The following is a 15,999-nucleotide window of genomic DNA, read 5'->3' as shown; positions in this document are numbered from 1 at the left end:
TACCAGTCTGGGTGGTGTCAGCTGATCCATCTAGTGCAGGGTCTGCAAAATGTCTCAAGCACTGAACTTAGGTTTTATAATTAGTGATGCTATCCCCAGGAGCAATTTGGGGAGGTTCAGACTCTTGGAACCAGAGATTGTATGACCCCTAAACTGCAATTTCTAATCTTGTAGCTAAGTTAGTCCAGCAAAGGCCGACTGGTCAGCAGGCAAGAAGGTGGTCTTTTTGGGAAACGGCTCTTATAAATTTTGTTTTGGAGTCAAACCATGAACTGAAATCCTTCTCAAAGTTAGTTTGGCTTGTGCCCAGGAATGAATAAGGACAGCTTAAAGGTTAGAAGCAAGATAGAGATGGTTAGGTCTGATTTCTTTCACTGTCATTATTTCCTCAGTTATAATTTTGCAAAGGTGGTTTCAGCAGTGTTGTTATTTGCCCCAAGATACTTTGTTTCTAGAAGTTCTTGCTTCCACTGCTGCCACCTCCTGGTCAAAGGTGCCTGCTACACTGAAAAGAACTTGTATTTATTTTGGGTCCTAGATTTTTGTCTTTAACAATTTGTCCCTAATTTTTTGTTTCCTGAATTCTTTGCCACGGCTTGTCTAACCACTTCACCTCACCTCACCCCAGTTTCCTTGGGTTAGATTAAAACCAATTAATGTGAAATCACTGCTAACCACCTCACCTCACCTCATAATATTTATTTATATTCATTTGCCTGAAAGACCATCTAAAACTGTGGAGGAATGGGTAACATGAGGAATAACATAAGAAATAAGTCATAAACTCACAAGCCCCAAATAATAATGACAGGCATGAAAAATATTTGTTAATATGAGATCATGGTCCACCTATATTACCAGGTCAAACAGTCAACTTCACTAAACTTTTTGTTTCAAGTAATTTTTTCAAAACTTTTCTCGATGTGATATGTTTCTTAGTCCATTCCTACTATTATGTCAAAATGCCTTATAAATTACCTAGTCTAAGTAACAGAAATGTATTTGAAACAGTTCTGGAGACGGAGAAGTCCTAGTTCAGGGCAGAAGCAGATTCAGCCTCTGGTAAAGATCTGTTCCTCATAGATGGCACCTTCTTGCTATATCTTTGCATGGCAGAAGGACAGAAGGAGCAAACGTACTTCTTTCTCTCCTTTATAAGGGTATTAGTCCCATTCATGAGGGTGGAGACCTCGTGACTTAATCACTTTCAAAAGACCAACCTCCTGTTTTTTTTGTTTTTTTTTTTTTTTTTTTGAGACTAAGTATCTTTCTTGTCCCCCAGGCTAGAGTGCGATGGTGCGATCTTGGCTTACTGCAACCTCTGCCTCCCAGGTTCAAGCGATTCTCCTGCCTCAGCCTCCCGAGTAGCTGGCACTACAGGCGCCTGCCACCATGCCCGGCTGATTTTTGTACTTTTAATAGAGACGGAGTTTCACCATGTTGGCCAGGCTGGTCTCGAACTTCTGACCTCAGGTGATCCGCCCACCTTGGCTTCCCAAAGTGTGGGATTACAGGCGTGGGCCACCAAGCCCGGTCAGACCCACCTCTTAATACTATTGCACTAGGGACTAAATTTAAGCTTATGAATTTTGTGGGGGAGTGGAAGACTCCAACATTCAGGACATAGCAATGTGTTGTTTTCTGAAGAGGGCCATAATCAATGCTAATTAATTATTAATTCATCATCCTGATTATGTCAACAGGCCTCCTAGAGATATTGAAAAGTAGATTCTAGGTCTGGTTAACTTTCCGTTGACCACATGGTCCCCTAAGCCATATTTTAAATAGTTGAGAAAATAATGATACGCAATCTTATTTCTGACTTTGAAAGCAGGGGCAAGAGAAGAAAACAAGACAATTAATGCTGTTTGTCCTTTAGAAATATTATCACATCTAAACTTTCAATTAAGACTCTGTATACACTATCGTTCTTAAAGATTTTAAAAGTTATACTATGTAAACTACCCTGTATGTGTTTGCGTAACAGATGCACCCACTTTAACAAAACATTTTTCACCTTTTTATGTCTATATTTTTGTCTCATTATACTTGGAATACTTCAAAATATAAAAAAGGACACGTCCTCTCTGCAATGGTGTCCCTCAGCAATAATGCATGCAGTTGGTAAGAAGAAACTTTTGGGTTAGACTGCTGGCTTCATCACTAACTATGTCATCTTGGGAAAGTTGCTTAAACTCTCTGAGCCTCAGAGCTCATTTGTAAAATTGGGAGAATAAAACTTGTACGGTTATTGAAGAATTCAGGAATAGTGTATGTTAAACACTTTGTGCTTGTAAGTGTGCTTGTAATAAAAGGTGGATGTAAAGAGGTACATGTTTTAACATATAAAATTTGGCCCTAGGCTGTGCGCAGTGGCTCGCACCTGTAATCCCAGCACTTTGGGAAGTCAAAGCGGGAGGATCACTTGAGGCCAGGAGTTAGAGACCAGTTTGGCCAACATGGTGAAACTCTGTCTCTACTAAAAATACAAAAATTAGCCTGGTATGGTGGCCGGCACCTGTAATCACAACTGCTTGGGAGACTGAGGCAGGAGAATTGCTTGAACCTGGGAGGCTGAGGTTGCAGTGAACTGAGATTGCGCCACTGCACTCCAGCCTGGGTGACAGGGTGAGACTCCGTCTCAAAAAATAAAAAATAAAATAAAATAAAAGCTAGCTCTTTTATTCATGTGATAACAGATATGGATGTAAATCGCTCTTTAAAATATTTTATTTTTAAATCTCAGCACTTCGGGAGGCTGAGGCAGGTGGATCATGACGTCAGGAGATCAAGACCACCCTGGCCAATATGGTGAAACCCCGTCTCTGCTAAAAATTACAAAAAAATTAGTTGGGCATGGTGGCGCACGCCTGTAGTCCCAGCTACTCGGGAGGCTGAGGTAGGAGAATCACTTGAACCTGGGAGGCAGAGGTTGCAGTGAGCCGAGATCGCATCACTGCACTCCAGCCTGGCAACAGAGCAAGACTCCATCTCAAAAAAATAAAAATAAAATAAAAAATTTATATTTAAACAGCTCATAAATTTTTTCTTTAAGTCTCAGTTGTTACATTTGTAAAATGGGATATAAGAGATGCCAATCATTAGAGTTTTTATTTTTTATTAAAAAACTTTTTTAAAACTTTTGTCAAATTATAAAACATAATCTATTATTCTTTAATAATTTAATAATCTGAACTTTGAATCATCTGCTTCTTGGTCCTTTGTACCTTATAAAATTAAAATACTTCCCTTAAAATGAGAATTGCAAATATACGAAATCTGGCAGCTTCTCACTCTGGGGATGATTTTTAAAGAGGTCTATGTTGACAAATAAATACAATCTTTTTCCTCAGTGGTTGAACCGTTGCAAAAGTAGCAAAATTGCTTGTTAAACATGCAGGTTACTGGGTCCTGGCTCCAGAGATTTTGGAGCACACACTGTAACCCGCTGGGGTTCAGAGAATTAAAATTTATATTTGCTTTTAGTTGACTCGTTATGTCTAGCGGGGTTGGAGACCACTTAACCAAGCACTTCAGTGATTCTGATGCGAGTAGTCTAAGAACCAGCCTTTGAGAAACATGCCCTGGTGCAGTGACCTCTAAGGTGAAATGTGTATGGCTTGTGGGATTTAGAGGAATATTCTAGAAATTCCATTTATATATTTATCTAAAACAAATTAATCTCTATTCACATTTAATATCCTGGAAGCTTCATTAGGTGTGAATGTTTGATGTTACATGTCACAGACTTTATGAGAGGTACTTTAGAAGAGGAGAGGAGTGAGAGCTCACAGGCAGGGGAGCTGCCTCTGGCATCTTCCCTCTTTTAATTTAGGCGAGACATTGCTTTTCGGATTATATAATCCAAAAACTATTTTTTGCAAAATGGACAAGTGGGTTAGAAAACTAAATTTCCTACAGGGAAGATGAATAAAGACAAGAATTCAAGCACGAATAACCAACAGAAAATAGCAACATTAATGCTTCTAGTATGAGATCTCGGTCCCAACCTAACAGCTAAGACCATCTAACCAGATCTGACAAGAAGTCTACTCTCCAAATTAAAAGCAATCACAAATATAGTTAATAATGAAGCTTGCCCTCTCTGGGCAAATTATTTGGGTCTTTGAGAAATTAATGGTAGAATGAAGCCATCAAAGTGACAAGACATTTTCAAATGAAATGTTTATACATTTTTAAAAGACATTTTTCTCTTGTAGATTTAAGGAAAACATTTTTAGAAGATTGTGTTTTATTTTACCATAACCTTTTTAAATCCACAAATCCCACACCTCTTAGCTACCCCAAAGATTTTCCTGCACCCTGAGTTGCCTGCTAGTTCTTTATTCTCATCTATTTAAAAAATCTATGTAGAAAAGAAAATTATTCTGCAAAGGAAGCAGGCCTTTAGCCTCAAGAATAAATAGACCATTTGGGGGAGGTTAATGCTTCACAGCTAAAATCGTATGCTTTGCAAATGACCAAATAATAGTAATAATAACAATAATAATAATAAATGAATTCTCCAAATTGAGTTTTATGTTTTGTATTATAAATTAAAGGCTGACCCTTTTCCTTCTCCTCTGTTTTTTTTTTTTTTTTTTTTCTTGGTTACCTTTTGTCTTTAATTATTGTACAGGGAATACTTTCACCATATGACTCATAAAACTGCAAACTTTTCATTGAATTTTTATCACCATAGCATGAATAATTTATTCAGTCCTGAAATGTCACAGTGAACATCAAATGGTTTTACATAATGCATTCTTGCTGAAGTTTCAAGAAGCCAGCAACCGGGGAAGCAGCAGAGAAGATACAAGTTTGGAAAGAAAACTTGATACAAATTTGTCATTTTTCCAAGAGGGATAAAATAAGTAGCAGAAGAGTAAATGAGAGGAAAGACTGAGAAATAAAAGGTTTTTTTAAAAAAACCATAAATAGAAAAACAAGCAAAAACTAGTAGTTGCCACTGGGGACAAGTGGAAGAAAAACTAGAAAGTAGCCAGAAACAGATGGTGGGGAAAGGGGGTGTAGGGAGAAGGGGAAGTTAGAAACCTCATAACCATAGGAATTGAGTTTGAAACTGCAGTAAAACAGTATCATGGTTGGGAACTACAGTAAAAATGTAACAATTTTCGAGGACCGTTGGGGCCTCTTTCAATTTTCTTCTGATTGAAGACTCTTGAAGTAGAATACAATAGCTGTAAGAATTCTACTTTCAGATGCTTTATTAGCTGGTGAGATTTCTCATTACTGTGTCTCCCAGGCTGGAGTTCAGTGGTGCAATCATAGCTCACTCTCACCTTGAACTCCTGGGCTCAAATGATCCTCCCATGTTAGCCTGCTGAGTAGCTAGGACTGTAGGTGCAGGTCACCATGCCTGGCTAATTGAAGAGTGGCCATTCTTTTAGCATCTTTTTCTCCTAGATTTGTGGAGAGCTTGTAATGTGACAATCTGGCCCAAAATAAGTGCTCCATCCCTTATGGAACACACTGTTAGTGGTCTACCCAATGAATGTCTCCCCTTTCTTTTGCTAATAGAAACATATTCCCCCCATTCCCTGCCCATAGTCTCTCGAGGTCTCTTGATCTCAGGGAGGACACACTCCACCCAAGCCCCACAGAGTGAATCATGATTGGCCTTACAGCAGTCATGGTAATTCTACTTCCCTTAGCTACTGGTTAGTGTGGGGGTAACCGTCTGTAGTAGGTTTCTATTGCTGCTGTAACAAATTACCACAAATTTAGCAGTTCACAACAATGCAAATTTATTATTTTACAGTTCTGTAGGTCATAAGTTTGGGTTGGTTCAGTTGACTTCTCTGCTCTGAGCTTTGTAAAGACAAAATCCCAAGAAACCAACTGGTTGGGCTCTTATCAAGATACCCATGGAAGGATCTGCTTCCAAACTTATTCAGGTTGTTGGCAGAAGCCAGTTCCTTGTGGTTGCAGGATGAAGTCCCCACTTCCTTGTTGGTTATCAGATGGGATGGTCCCTAGCTCATTAGAGGCCTCTCTCCATGTCCTTGCACATAGACCCTTACATCTCAGAGCCTGCTAGTGTTGGAGTCCACACTTGGAACCATTCTGACTTCCCCAGTTGGAATAGCTATAGTAAATGCTTAGCCTTTAAGGAATTGTGTGATTAGACTGGGCCCTTGGCAAATCTAGGATTATCTATTTTAAAGTCTGCAAACTTAACTACACCCATATATTCATAAATTCCAGGGATTAGAGTGTGAATGTTCATGAGGGTCCATTGTTCTGTCTACAATAGTATGAAACCTATGTGTGCTCAAAACAAAAACAAAAACAAAGAGAAGTCCACTGGGAGCTGTATTTCCTGGAAGAAAATACAGAGAAACTGCTTTTTTTTTTTTTTCCTCCCCCAATTAGAGATGCCAGTATGGGGACAAGATGTCTGGAACTATGGCAGCTACTTTGTAACAAGGAAACATCAGGAATGAGGATAACAAGTCAATACATCAAGGATGGCAGAGCAGAAGAACAGAAGGCACCTGGGTTCTTTATAACATTTTTCAGCAGCAGAAACAGTACCAGTGATTGCCTTGTCTGGCTGGCTTGTCATTTGAGGATAGATAACGATTTGTTTAAGGAACAAGCTCAGTTTTCTGTTACTGGCAACTAAAAGCAATTCTAAATGACACTGATATGGAAGGGAGGCAGGGAAATGCTGGTAGGAGAAGGGCGGGTCCCTGGCGAGGGCTCCACCCCCAGGCCTGTGTCCAGGGAATCCACTCCTGCCTTTGCATCCAAATGTTTCATTTCCCAAGACCACCCTGGCCTGCCATCCTATGTCTATAAAAAACCCGAGACCCTAGCAGGCAGACACACAAGCGACTGGACGTCCAAAGGACATCGAGGAGAGCACGCCAGCAGAAGGGCACACCAACAGATACAGGCAGGTTGTCAGGCCTTCAACGGACAGAACAATGCGGGGTTTGGCCGGGGCGCTTGCAGGAGAGCCTGAGCCACTGAGCGCCTGACTCCAGGGGAATACCATCTCCCTCTGGCTCCCCCATCTGCTGAGAGCTACTTCCACTCAATAAAACCTTGCACTCATTCTCCAAGCTCAGTGTGATCTGATTCTTCTGGTACATACACCAAGGCAAGAAACCCTGGGATGCAGAAAGCCCTCCATCCTCGTAATAAGGAACTGGGTCTAACTGAGCTGACTAACACAAGCCACCTAATGGCCAGCTAAGCTGTAAGAACACCCTGTAACACAAACCCGCTGGGGCTTCAGGAGCTGTAAACGTTCACCCCTAGACACGGCCGTGGGGTCAGAGCCCCAGAGCCTGCCCCTCTGCATGCTCCCCTAGAGGTTGGAGCAGCAGGGCACCGAAGAAGCGAATCAGTCCTCCATTGCACGCCCTGCGAGGGGGACAAGGGAAGTTTTCCCATTTCAATGTGTTACTCCTAGCCTTAATTTCTGGAATTTTATTTTTCAAAGCTTTAAAATGCAGTGTTGGTTAATCGGATTAAATTCACTTGTATTTCATTTCAATCCTATTATAATTCATAATAAATGTCTTAAATGGTGGGCTGATCTCACCTTTACTTTGAGATGGTGCTCTCAATTCAGGGAGGGTCCAGAGGGTAGAAAACTATAGCCCATGGCCAAATCCTGCCAGCATAAGCAGGGGGAACTGAGAAAGGTGTTTTTTTTTTTCTTTCTTTTTTTAAGGATTTTTAAAGAATTGTTAAAAATGAAAACAGGCTGGACGCGGTGGCTCACGCCTATAATCCCAGCATTTTGGAAGGCCAAGGTGGGTGGATCACTTGAGGTGAGGAGTTCAAGACCCGCCTGGCCAACTTGGTGAAATCCTGTCTCTATTAAAAACACAGAAAATTATCTGGGCATGGTGGTGGGTGCCTGTAATTCCATCTACTCAGGAGGCTGAGTTAGGAGAATCGCTTGAATCCAGTGGGTGGAGGTTGAAGTGAGCTGAGATTGTGCCACTATACTCCAGCCTAGGCAACAGAGACTCCATCCCAAAAAATTAAAACAAAACAAAATAAAAAAATAAAAACAAAGAATATTTGGCCACAGAGCTGAAAATATTTATTGTCTGGTCCTTTATAGTAAAATCTTGCTGACCCCAGTTCTAGTCACAAAGAGGACCCACCTCTGAGACTAAGGTTTTACTAAGGAAACAGGTCAGCATTTCACACCTTTGAAAAATTATTATAGATCACCATGAAAGAGTTTGGCACAGGTGAAGATGAATTATATCTTCAAATAAAAATTCCTTTTCAGCTCAACATTTATTAAATTTCTAGTATTACAAGACTATGGAAGACATTATGGTTACATAAATAAAACAAGGTCTCAGTGTACCTGAAAATCTTTTGGGGAATCATCTTCCTTAGAAGAAATGGTCTATGCAATATTCCAAGAAAAGATAAGGGTCTGTATACAAAGGATGGCACACAAAATTTTATATGTATTCACCTTTTTCTGGAGATATTGAGACAGGGATGGACAGCAGGTAGTGGGAAATGTAGGCTTGTAATTCAGGAGCAGAAGATAAATGAATAATCACTTAACAGCTCATCTCTGTTCAGTGTTTTATTAATTATCACATAAATCCCAACAAAATAAATGCTCTTGTTGTTTTGATTTCAGGTCATACTTCAATGCCCCCACATTCTTTTCACTAAACCACTCTGGTTTCTAAAGGGAAGTGTTAATCAAGTTTAGCCTAAAGCTGCCTCCTTACACATTTAAGTTCAGCCTAAAGGTTTTTCTGTACATTGTGAACAAGTGGAGGAGTAAACTGATCATAGCCCACACCTGTGCCAATCACTGAGTTTTGGCCAATCAAATGTAGCCAACTGTTTGAACAGTGTTCAAATAAGGCAAACGCCAACCTGTAACCAATGACAGCTATTTCTGTACCTCACTTCCGATTTCTGTACGTCATTTCCTCTTTTTTTTTTTTGGTCTATAAATCTTCTTCCACCACATGGCTGTGCTGGAGTCTCTCCAAATCTGCTGTGATTCTGGGGGCTGCCCAATTTGCAAATTGTTCATTGCTCAATTAAACTCCTTTAAATTTAATTTGGCTTAAGTTTTTCTTTTAACAGAAGCCAGTGCTGAAGATAAAGATTAGGGAATGATTCACAAATCTCTTTATAACTCTGGGGAGGGCAGACAGGAAGAGACTAGAATAACAGAAAAGAGTCAAACACAAAATCTGAGGGATTGCCTATATTTAATTACAGACAGAGGGAGAGAAGCTAGTGGAAAATTCTGAAAGTAAGTGATCAGATTGTATAAAGAGAATTAAAAGAGAGGCATAGAAAAAAAGCTTTAAAAGCTTCACCACCTTAAGGCACAACAAATACTGAGATGAAGTAATTGAATTTGACCAGTAAGAGATAAGAGGATATTTCACACTGTTACCTAGTTTGGTAAACACCAGCCACTTGTGGCTACTGAAGTTCAATTGAAACTAAAATTTAAACATTCAAAATTCATTTCCTTAGTCGTACTAGCCACATTTGAAATGCTCAAAAGCCACACGTTAACTAGTGTCTATTATGTTGGACAGCTCAAACTATAAACTATTTCCATCATTGCAGAAAACTCTCTGGGGATGTGTTTTTGAAAGCATCCAGTAATGCAGAAGCAGAACTGCAATGGGAAGATTTCCTCTGTGTCCTCTAACACCCATGTAGCTTGCAATGTCTGGTGGATTTGACCTCTCCAGCTTGCATTTGCCTCCTCATTTTTACTATTTTTAGTCTCACCCTTTCTTTCCTAGGCTATTGCCATGCTTGCCTATCTGCCTCTTCCGTTCTTTCATCCTTGTAACCTATTATCCACACAAATCATTCCGCCACTCAACAACACTCTTTTTTCACTGCCACTTTTCCTGGCCAGCCAGTTATTTCCTTGATAGTCCACTGTGGTGCCCTGCAGATAGGAGGCATTGTATCAACAACATGGCAAGGTGATTCCTCTCCCCCTACACCTTTCCCTTCCTGCACTCACATAGCTCATAAGCCAATGCAGGCACAATGATTATGGTATATTTATATAACAAATAACAGAGCAGGAACAACTGCTAATCATCACCCTCTCCTTTGTCTTTTACTTCTAATCTGTTACCAACTCTTTTTTCTTTCCCTCTGCCACTATTGGGCTTGTTAATATTTCGTTACTTTTCATTTCAACAGTCATCTTCTAGTCCCTCCTCCCACTTACCACAAGAAGGTCTGGTCATATCACTTCATTTCTCTAACCTTCCTCCCCGCAACTCCCACTCTGTAGGCCTACAGAATTCTGTCTTGCTTCCTTCATCATTTTTCCACACATCTTTCTATTACTCCGTGGTACTCACCATCTCCCTGGCACATTCATGCATATTCACCTCCTTCCCTCCTGCCCATGCAATGTCATCTTTCAGACCCCAGAATCCTCTCCCATATCTCTGTGAACCCTAAATATCTGAGACAGGTCTCAGTCAATTTAGGAAGTTTATTTTGCCAAAGTTAAGGACGCCCTCCGTGACACAGCCTCGGGAAGTCCTGACGACATGTGTCCAAGGAGGTTGGAGCACAGCTTGGCCTTATTTTTTTAGGGAGACATGAGGCATCAATCAATATATGTAAGATGAAAGTTGGTTCGGTCCAGAAAGGAGGGACAAATCGAAGCAAAGGTGGGCCAACTTGAAGTGGGGAGGGGGATTCCAGGTCATAGGTATTATAGCTAAGAGACAAATGGTTGCATTCTTTTGAGTTTCTGATGAGCCTTTCCAAAGGAGGCAATCAGATATGCATTTATCTCAGTGAGCAAAGGGATAAATCAGAGGGATGACTTTAAATAGAACGGGAGGCAGGTTTGCCCAAGCAGTTCCTAGCTTGACTTTTCCCTTTAGCTTAGTTATTTTGTGGAATCAAGATTTATTTTCCTTTCACACCACTAATAAGATTCAGGAGGAAACACACACGAAGAATCCAAGGTGCCAGGGGTCATTATTGAAGGACCGAAGGGCCCAAACCTGTATGACCTTGTCCATTTGGAGAGCAACAGATAAAAATATAGCTGCACTACCAATTATTACTAATCTCCCCAAAAAGACAACTGAATTTTCAGTGTAACAGAGAGCACTTTACAAACACACTTGGTCGAGAAACAGTCACTCCCCATCTCTGGGAGGCGAAGAGGACTGTGGGAGCCTGTTCGTTGTCCCGCTGGCTCATGGGAAACGTAGTGCAGTTTTCTCCAACATGGCCGCGCCCAGGGGAGGTGGCGTGCAAATATCCGCTGCGGCGTTCTGGTGCTAGAGTGGAGGCTGGCAAAGAAGAAGGCACTCGCATCGGTGAGAATCCGGCCTGAGCCGAAGCGGAGGTGTGTGGCACTTCTTGCTGGCGGGCATACGGGCTGCAAATCCTCGCTTCCTCTTTTCGGCCTCTTCCGGTCTTCTCTAGCTGCTTTGCCAGCTAGGGCTGAGAACCTAGGGAAAGGGGATGGATCCCAGAGGCGCCCTTGGTGCAGTGTGAGCAGTAGGGTGTCTGCGTTGGGTGACTCTGTCAGTGTTTAGGGTGCACGTGTTTGTGTTTGGTTCGGGTGCTCACGTGGTGTCTGTGTCAATCTTCTGTTTTCTTTGGGGTTGGAGAGGACGGTTGCAACATGGTGCTTGTTAGTTTAGCGCTCTACGGCTTTTCTGACCGGTGACAATCTAGTGATGCAAAGGCAGTGCTGATGATCTGATCTCTTGCGCAGCTGAGTCTTCCCGTGCTCTTATTTGAGCAATCCCCGCGACTCCTGGGCCTCTGGTAGCGTCAGCCTGTTATTTTGATTGATTTCATTGAATATTTATTGTCAGTTGTATGTCAGGCACCAAGTCTGTACCCTCAAATAGATGACAGTTTTGTGGCAGAAGCCCAACACAAATAGGCAGTTATAATACAATGTGAGAACTCTAGAAATAGAGATCCATGCTAGGTGTTAATGAAAACGTTGAAGAAGGCCACCAAACTCGGAATTCTGGAGGAGGGGAGGTTTAGGAGCTAAGACAGCAAAGTGGATTTAGGTTTATTTGACAAATGTTTATTGAGTGACTGCTAGGTGCTAAATCCTGTTTAAGTGCTGGGTGCTACAGGGTGAACAATAGAGACAAAATCTCTACTTCATGGAGTGAGTGAGCTTTATTAGGTTATGGGGAAAGACAGAATAAAATTAATGAGAGTGTAAGAAAATATGTAGTAAGTGTTAAAGAGTTAGAACGGGGTGCTGTGACAAGTGATGGGGTGAATTTTTTTCTAATCATTTTAAATCTTTATTTTCTTTTTAAACAGGTAATGCAGTTTAAATAGCTATTAACTTCAAAAGTCATGAAAGAAGAAAGCTCCCTTTCATTCCATTACTCATGGATCCATTTTCCTTCCCTGGAGACAACCCATATCACCAATTTCTTGTGTGTTCTAAAGATTTATATGTAGACTGTGTATACTGGTGCCGTACTTTAAAATTGGGCCTCATTTGATAGGAAGTTAGATTCTAATCTTTGCTATTAATTATTAGGTTGGCGCAAAAGTAATCGCGGTTTTTGCATTTTTTTGTTTTTAACATACAAGTATAGGAACATTTGTCTATACTGCTTGGTTCATAATAGGCTCTCTATTATTCAAGGAGGGTATGATGTGCATACTACTATTACCACGTAGGGCAATATCTAGTAGGATATATTGGCTTTAAACTCACTAACAAACAAGTAGCAGAGCATGCATTATCTCCAAACTTTCATTATCCCACAGAGAGTACGCTTAGGCTGGAGCTGGCTGGACTGGACTCAGCATGGCTAGTATCATAGTTAATAGTAACTTCACTCCAATAACATCACAAGGAGCATCCAAGTTATCTGTGCATTAGTGGAAACTGGCCAGGGAAGTAGCTTTGTCAGAAGGGGGCACCTCCAGACCTCAGCAGCTGGTATCAGCCTATTCTTGTTGAGATGACTCAGATATGCTGGGCCAGCACATTGCCTAGCCACTGGAATAGAGGAAAACTGAGCCTCAAAGGCCATTTAGTGACTTTTTTCACGTGCAATAATATTGCATGACTGAGGGAGAGAGAAAGGAAAGGGGATGACAAAAATGTGGTTATGAGGCTCCACCTGCTGGTGCTGGACTCTTAGTGGCAGACATTTTAAAAAGATGTATTTAGCATCGTTTCTTTCTCATTCCTTCCACTTTGCAGTGTTTGCTCATGTGAAATATTAAAAATAATTCTGTAGTGCAGTCATCCCTTGTTCTCCATGACATACTGCAAAGTTGCTGTTCTACAGATGAAGATCTTGAAATGGAATGGCTCTAAAATAGCTCCTTTGAAGGCCCTCAGATTTTCTTTGTTGTGTTAAGCCATTTTGATCTGCTTCTTCTGAAAATCAATGGTAATAAATAAATAATAAATTAATTTAATTCTAAAAAAGCTATGGGATAGGCACTATTATTTTTATCCCTATTCCTAGATAAAGAAACTGGAACACAGAGGTATATAACCAACTCATCTAGGATTATACAGCTAATAATCAGTGGTTGAGCTGAGATTTGAACCTGGAACATGAACTCCTGAACATTGTATTATATTACCTCAGAGCACTGATTGAGGCTCTGTGGTAACTCAGAAAATTATTATTTAATCCCTGCCTTCAGAAAGCTCACAGTTCAGTGGAAGGGGACAGATATTAAAACAAATAATTATAATTAATGCAATGTTAGAAATGTCCATTCACTTGTCCCCTTCCTGTCTTAATGATGACTGACTCCTAAACATTTTTAACCCCAGTTCCTTTCCTAGGAGCCACTTTATATTGTCACTTACCAGTCAGACATTCCAACGCTATATCTCACAATACCTTAAACATATTATATCCTAAATCTGACTCATTACCTCCTATACTGAGCAGCTCTTCCTGAACCTCCTCTTGACTTTCCAGTTTTGAAGTGGTAGCACTCATCTCTTAGTCACTCCGCCTCTAACTGGTTATTAAGTGATCTTTGATTCCTGTCTCCCTCATGTCTGGGTAGTCATCGAGGCCTCTCGATTCTGCCTGAACTTTTCTCTCACCGTTTCTCTTTCCCCTCTCCCCCTATTTCTTTTCTTTCTGTTGCCCCCAGCCTAGATCAGGCCAGCATTTCTGATTAACAAGGTGGATTGTTTTCTTACCTCTCATCCCTCTGCTATGGTGTCAGCCAACCTGCCTGCCTCACTGGCCTTACCTCCTGGTATGTACTCCCTATGCTAGAAAGCTGGACTGCTGGCATTTTAATAGACTTGGCAACTGTCTTCTATACTAAAGATTAGTAATTAGAATTTTGACTGTTTATGATTTTATGTGAAATAAGATAAATAAGATTTTATTTAACCCCCGAATTTATTTATTTGGTTGACTTTGAAGACTTTAAAGTCTGCAGAGAGTGGGACTGGAGGATCAGCAAACTCTCTCTGCTCTAAAAAAATTATGCCTACATCTTGCTGTCTTGACCAAACATGTCCATTTTGGTTTTAGCTTCTATTCTTTACTGCCTTACTGAATACCTTCCTTTTTGTTTGATTCTATAGTATTCCTATCCTTCAGTACACGGCACAAATCTCCTGTTTTGAGGCCTTTCCAGCTTTTCCAGTTTACATCCATCTTTTTTTTTTTTTTTGAGATGGAGTCTCACTCTGTTGTCCAGGCTGGAGTGTAGTGGCATGATCTTGGCTCACTACAGCCTCTGCCTCCCGGGTTCAAGTGATTCTCCTGCTTCAGCCTCCCAAGTAGCTGGAACTACAGGTGCCCACCACCACACCTGGCTAATTTTTTGTACTTTTAGTAGAGACAGAGTTTCACCATGTTGACCAGGCTGGTCTTGAACTCCTGAGCTCAAGTGATCTGCCTGCCTTGGCCTCCCAGATATTACAGGTGTGAGTCACTGCTCCCAGCCCACATCCATCTTATTTTTGTCTCTAATTCATGTCACACCTAAAGACTGTACTATCAGCATTAAATTATGTAAAGATGTGTCATAGTCTTATTGTTTAGTGTTTGTTTTCCACAACTAAGTTACAAACTTGTTGAAAGCATAAGCTATGTACTTTATTATGGTTGCATGCTGCAGGGTGCTGAGACTGTGTATTCACTCATTTATTATTCATTTAGTCCTACCATCAAATATTTATTGAGCAACTACTATATGCTGGCATTCTTGCTCTCTTGGGATTTATATCATGATGGAGGAGTTACACTAGCAGATGAATCTTCACAAATTATGTTACATTTTGTGAACAAAATAAAAGACTACTGTGATAAAGTGTGATAAAGCATGATATTGGGTGCTGATTTGGATGGTGTGATTATAGAGACCTCTTTGGGATTCTGTTATTTAAAAAATTATAGATATAAATATATGACACATAGTTTTTAAAATAGTAAAACAAACACCTACACCTACCATGTAGCTGAAGAAATACCTTTGATGCTCCTATGTGTCACTTTCATGTTAATTTCCTTTCCTCTCTCCCACAGAAATAGCCTCTCTCCTGAATTTTGTGTTTATAATTTCCTTGCTTTTCTTTTAGCTCTGCTATGTATGTATTTCTAAATAATATATGGCTTGCTTTTTGATTTTGACCTTTATGTAAATGGAATCATACTGTATATTCTGCTAATTTTTTTGTGTTATTTCTCCCCCCATTGCTCCCGTGCCTGCTCCTTGCCTTGCTTTACATTATAGTTGTGAAATTTGTGTATGGCCCATTTTACTTAGGGCTTCGTAAGTAAAGGATTCATCACCCATGAGTAAAATAGCACACTTCATGGAGCTACCACATTGGAACGTTTTTTAGAACCATCAGAGATATCCTATTAGATGTTCTTAGATACTCCTCCATTTTTTGTGTATCTGTTTGTTCTCAATTCTCTTAGTTGGTACAAGGTAAAGGAAGCATTTTAAAAAATGATCACATAGAAATATTGATAAACT

At 40.4% G+C, this 15,999-nt stretch overlaps 1 protein-coding gene across 7 annotated transcripts in view; it reads left to right on the top strand.

The window, feature by feature from the left end:
• Positions 1 to 11,243: 11,243 nt before the first annotated feature.
• Positions 11,244 to 15,999, top strand: part of LOC105493666 (alkB homolog 8, tRNA methyltransferase) — a 67,048-nt gene continuing 62,292 nt past the window's right edge. For 2 of the 7 annotated variants that reach the window (XM_071075529.1, XM_011761508.3), the window contains exons 1-2: positions 11,245 to 11,380; positions 14,152 to 14,259. The gene's annotated coding sequence lies outside the window, so the exon portion shown is untranslated. Of the gene's footprint in view, positions 11,381 to 14,151; positions 14,260 to 15,999 lie in introns of all 7 variants that reach the window. The other 5 variants (XM_011761512.3, XM_011761507.3, XM_011761509.3 and 2 more) reach the window with 4 other exon arrangements.

Source organism: Macaca nemestrina, chromosome 12 (genome assembly GCF_043159975.1).
Source record: "Macaca nemestrina isolate mMacNem1 chromosome 12, mMacNem.hap1, whole genome shotgun sequence".
Taxonomy (NCBI): domain Eukaryota; kingdom Metazoa; phylum Chordata; class Mammalia; order Primates; family Cercopithecidae; genus Macaca; species Macaca nemestrina.
The sequence above is the reverse complement of the archived record's forward strand: the minus strand, read 5'-3'. Positions and strand labels throughout refer to the sequence as shown.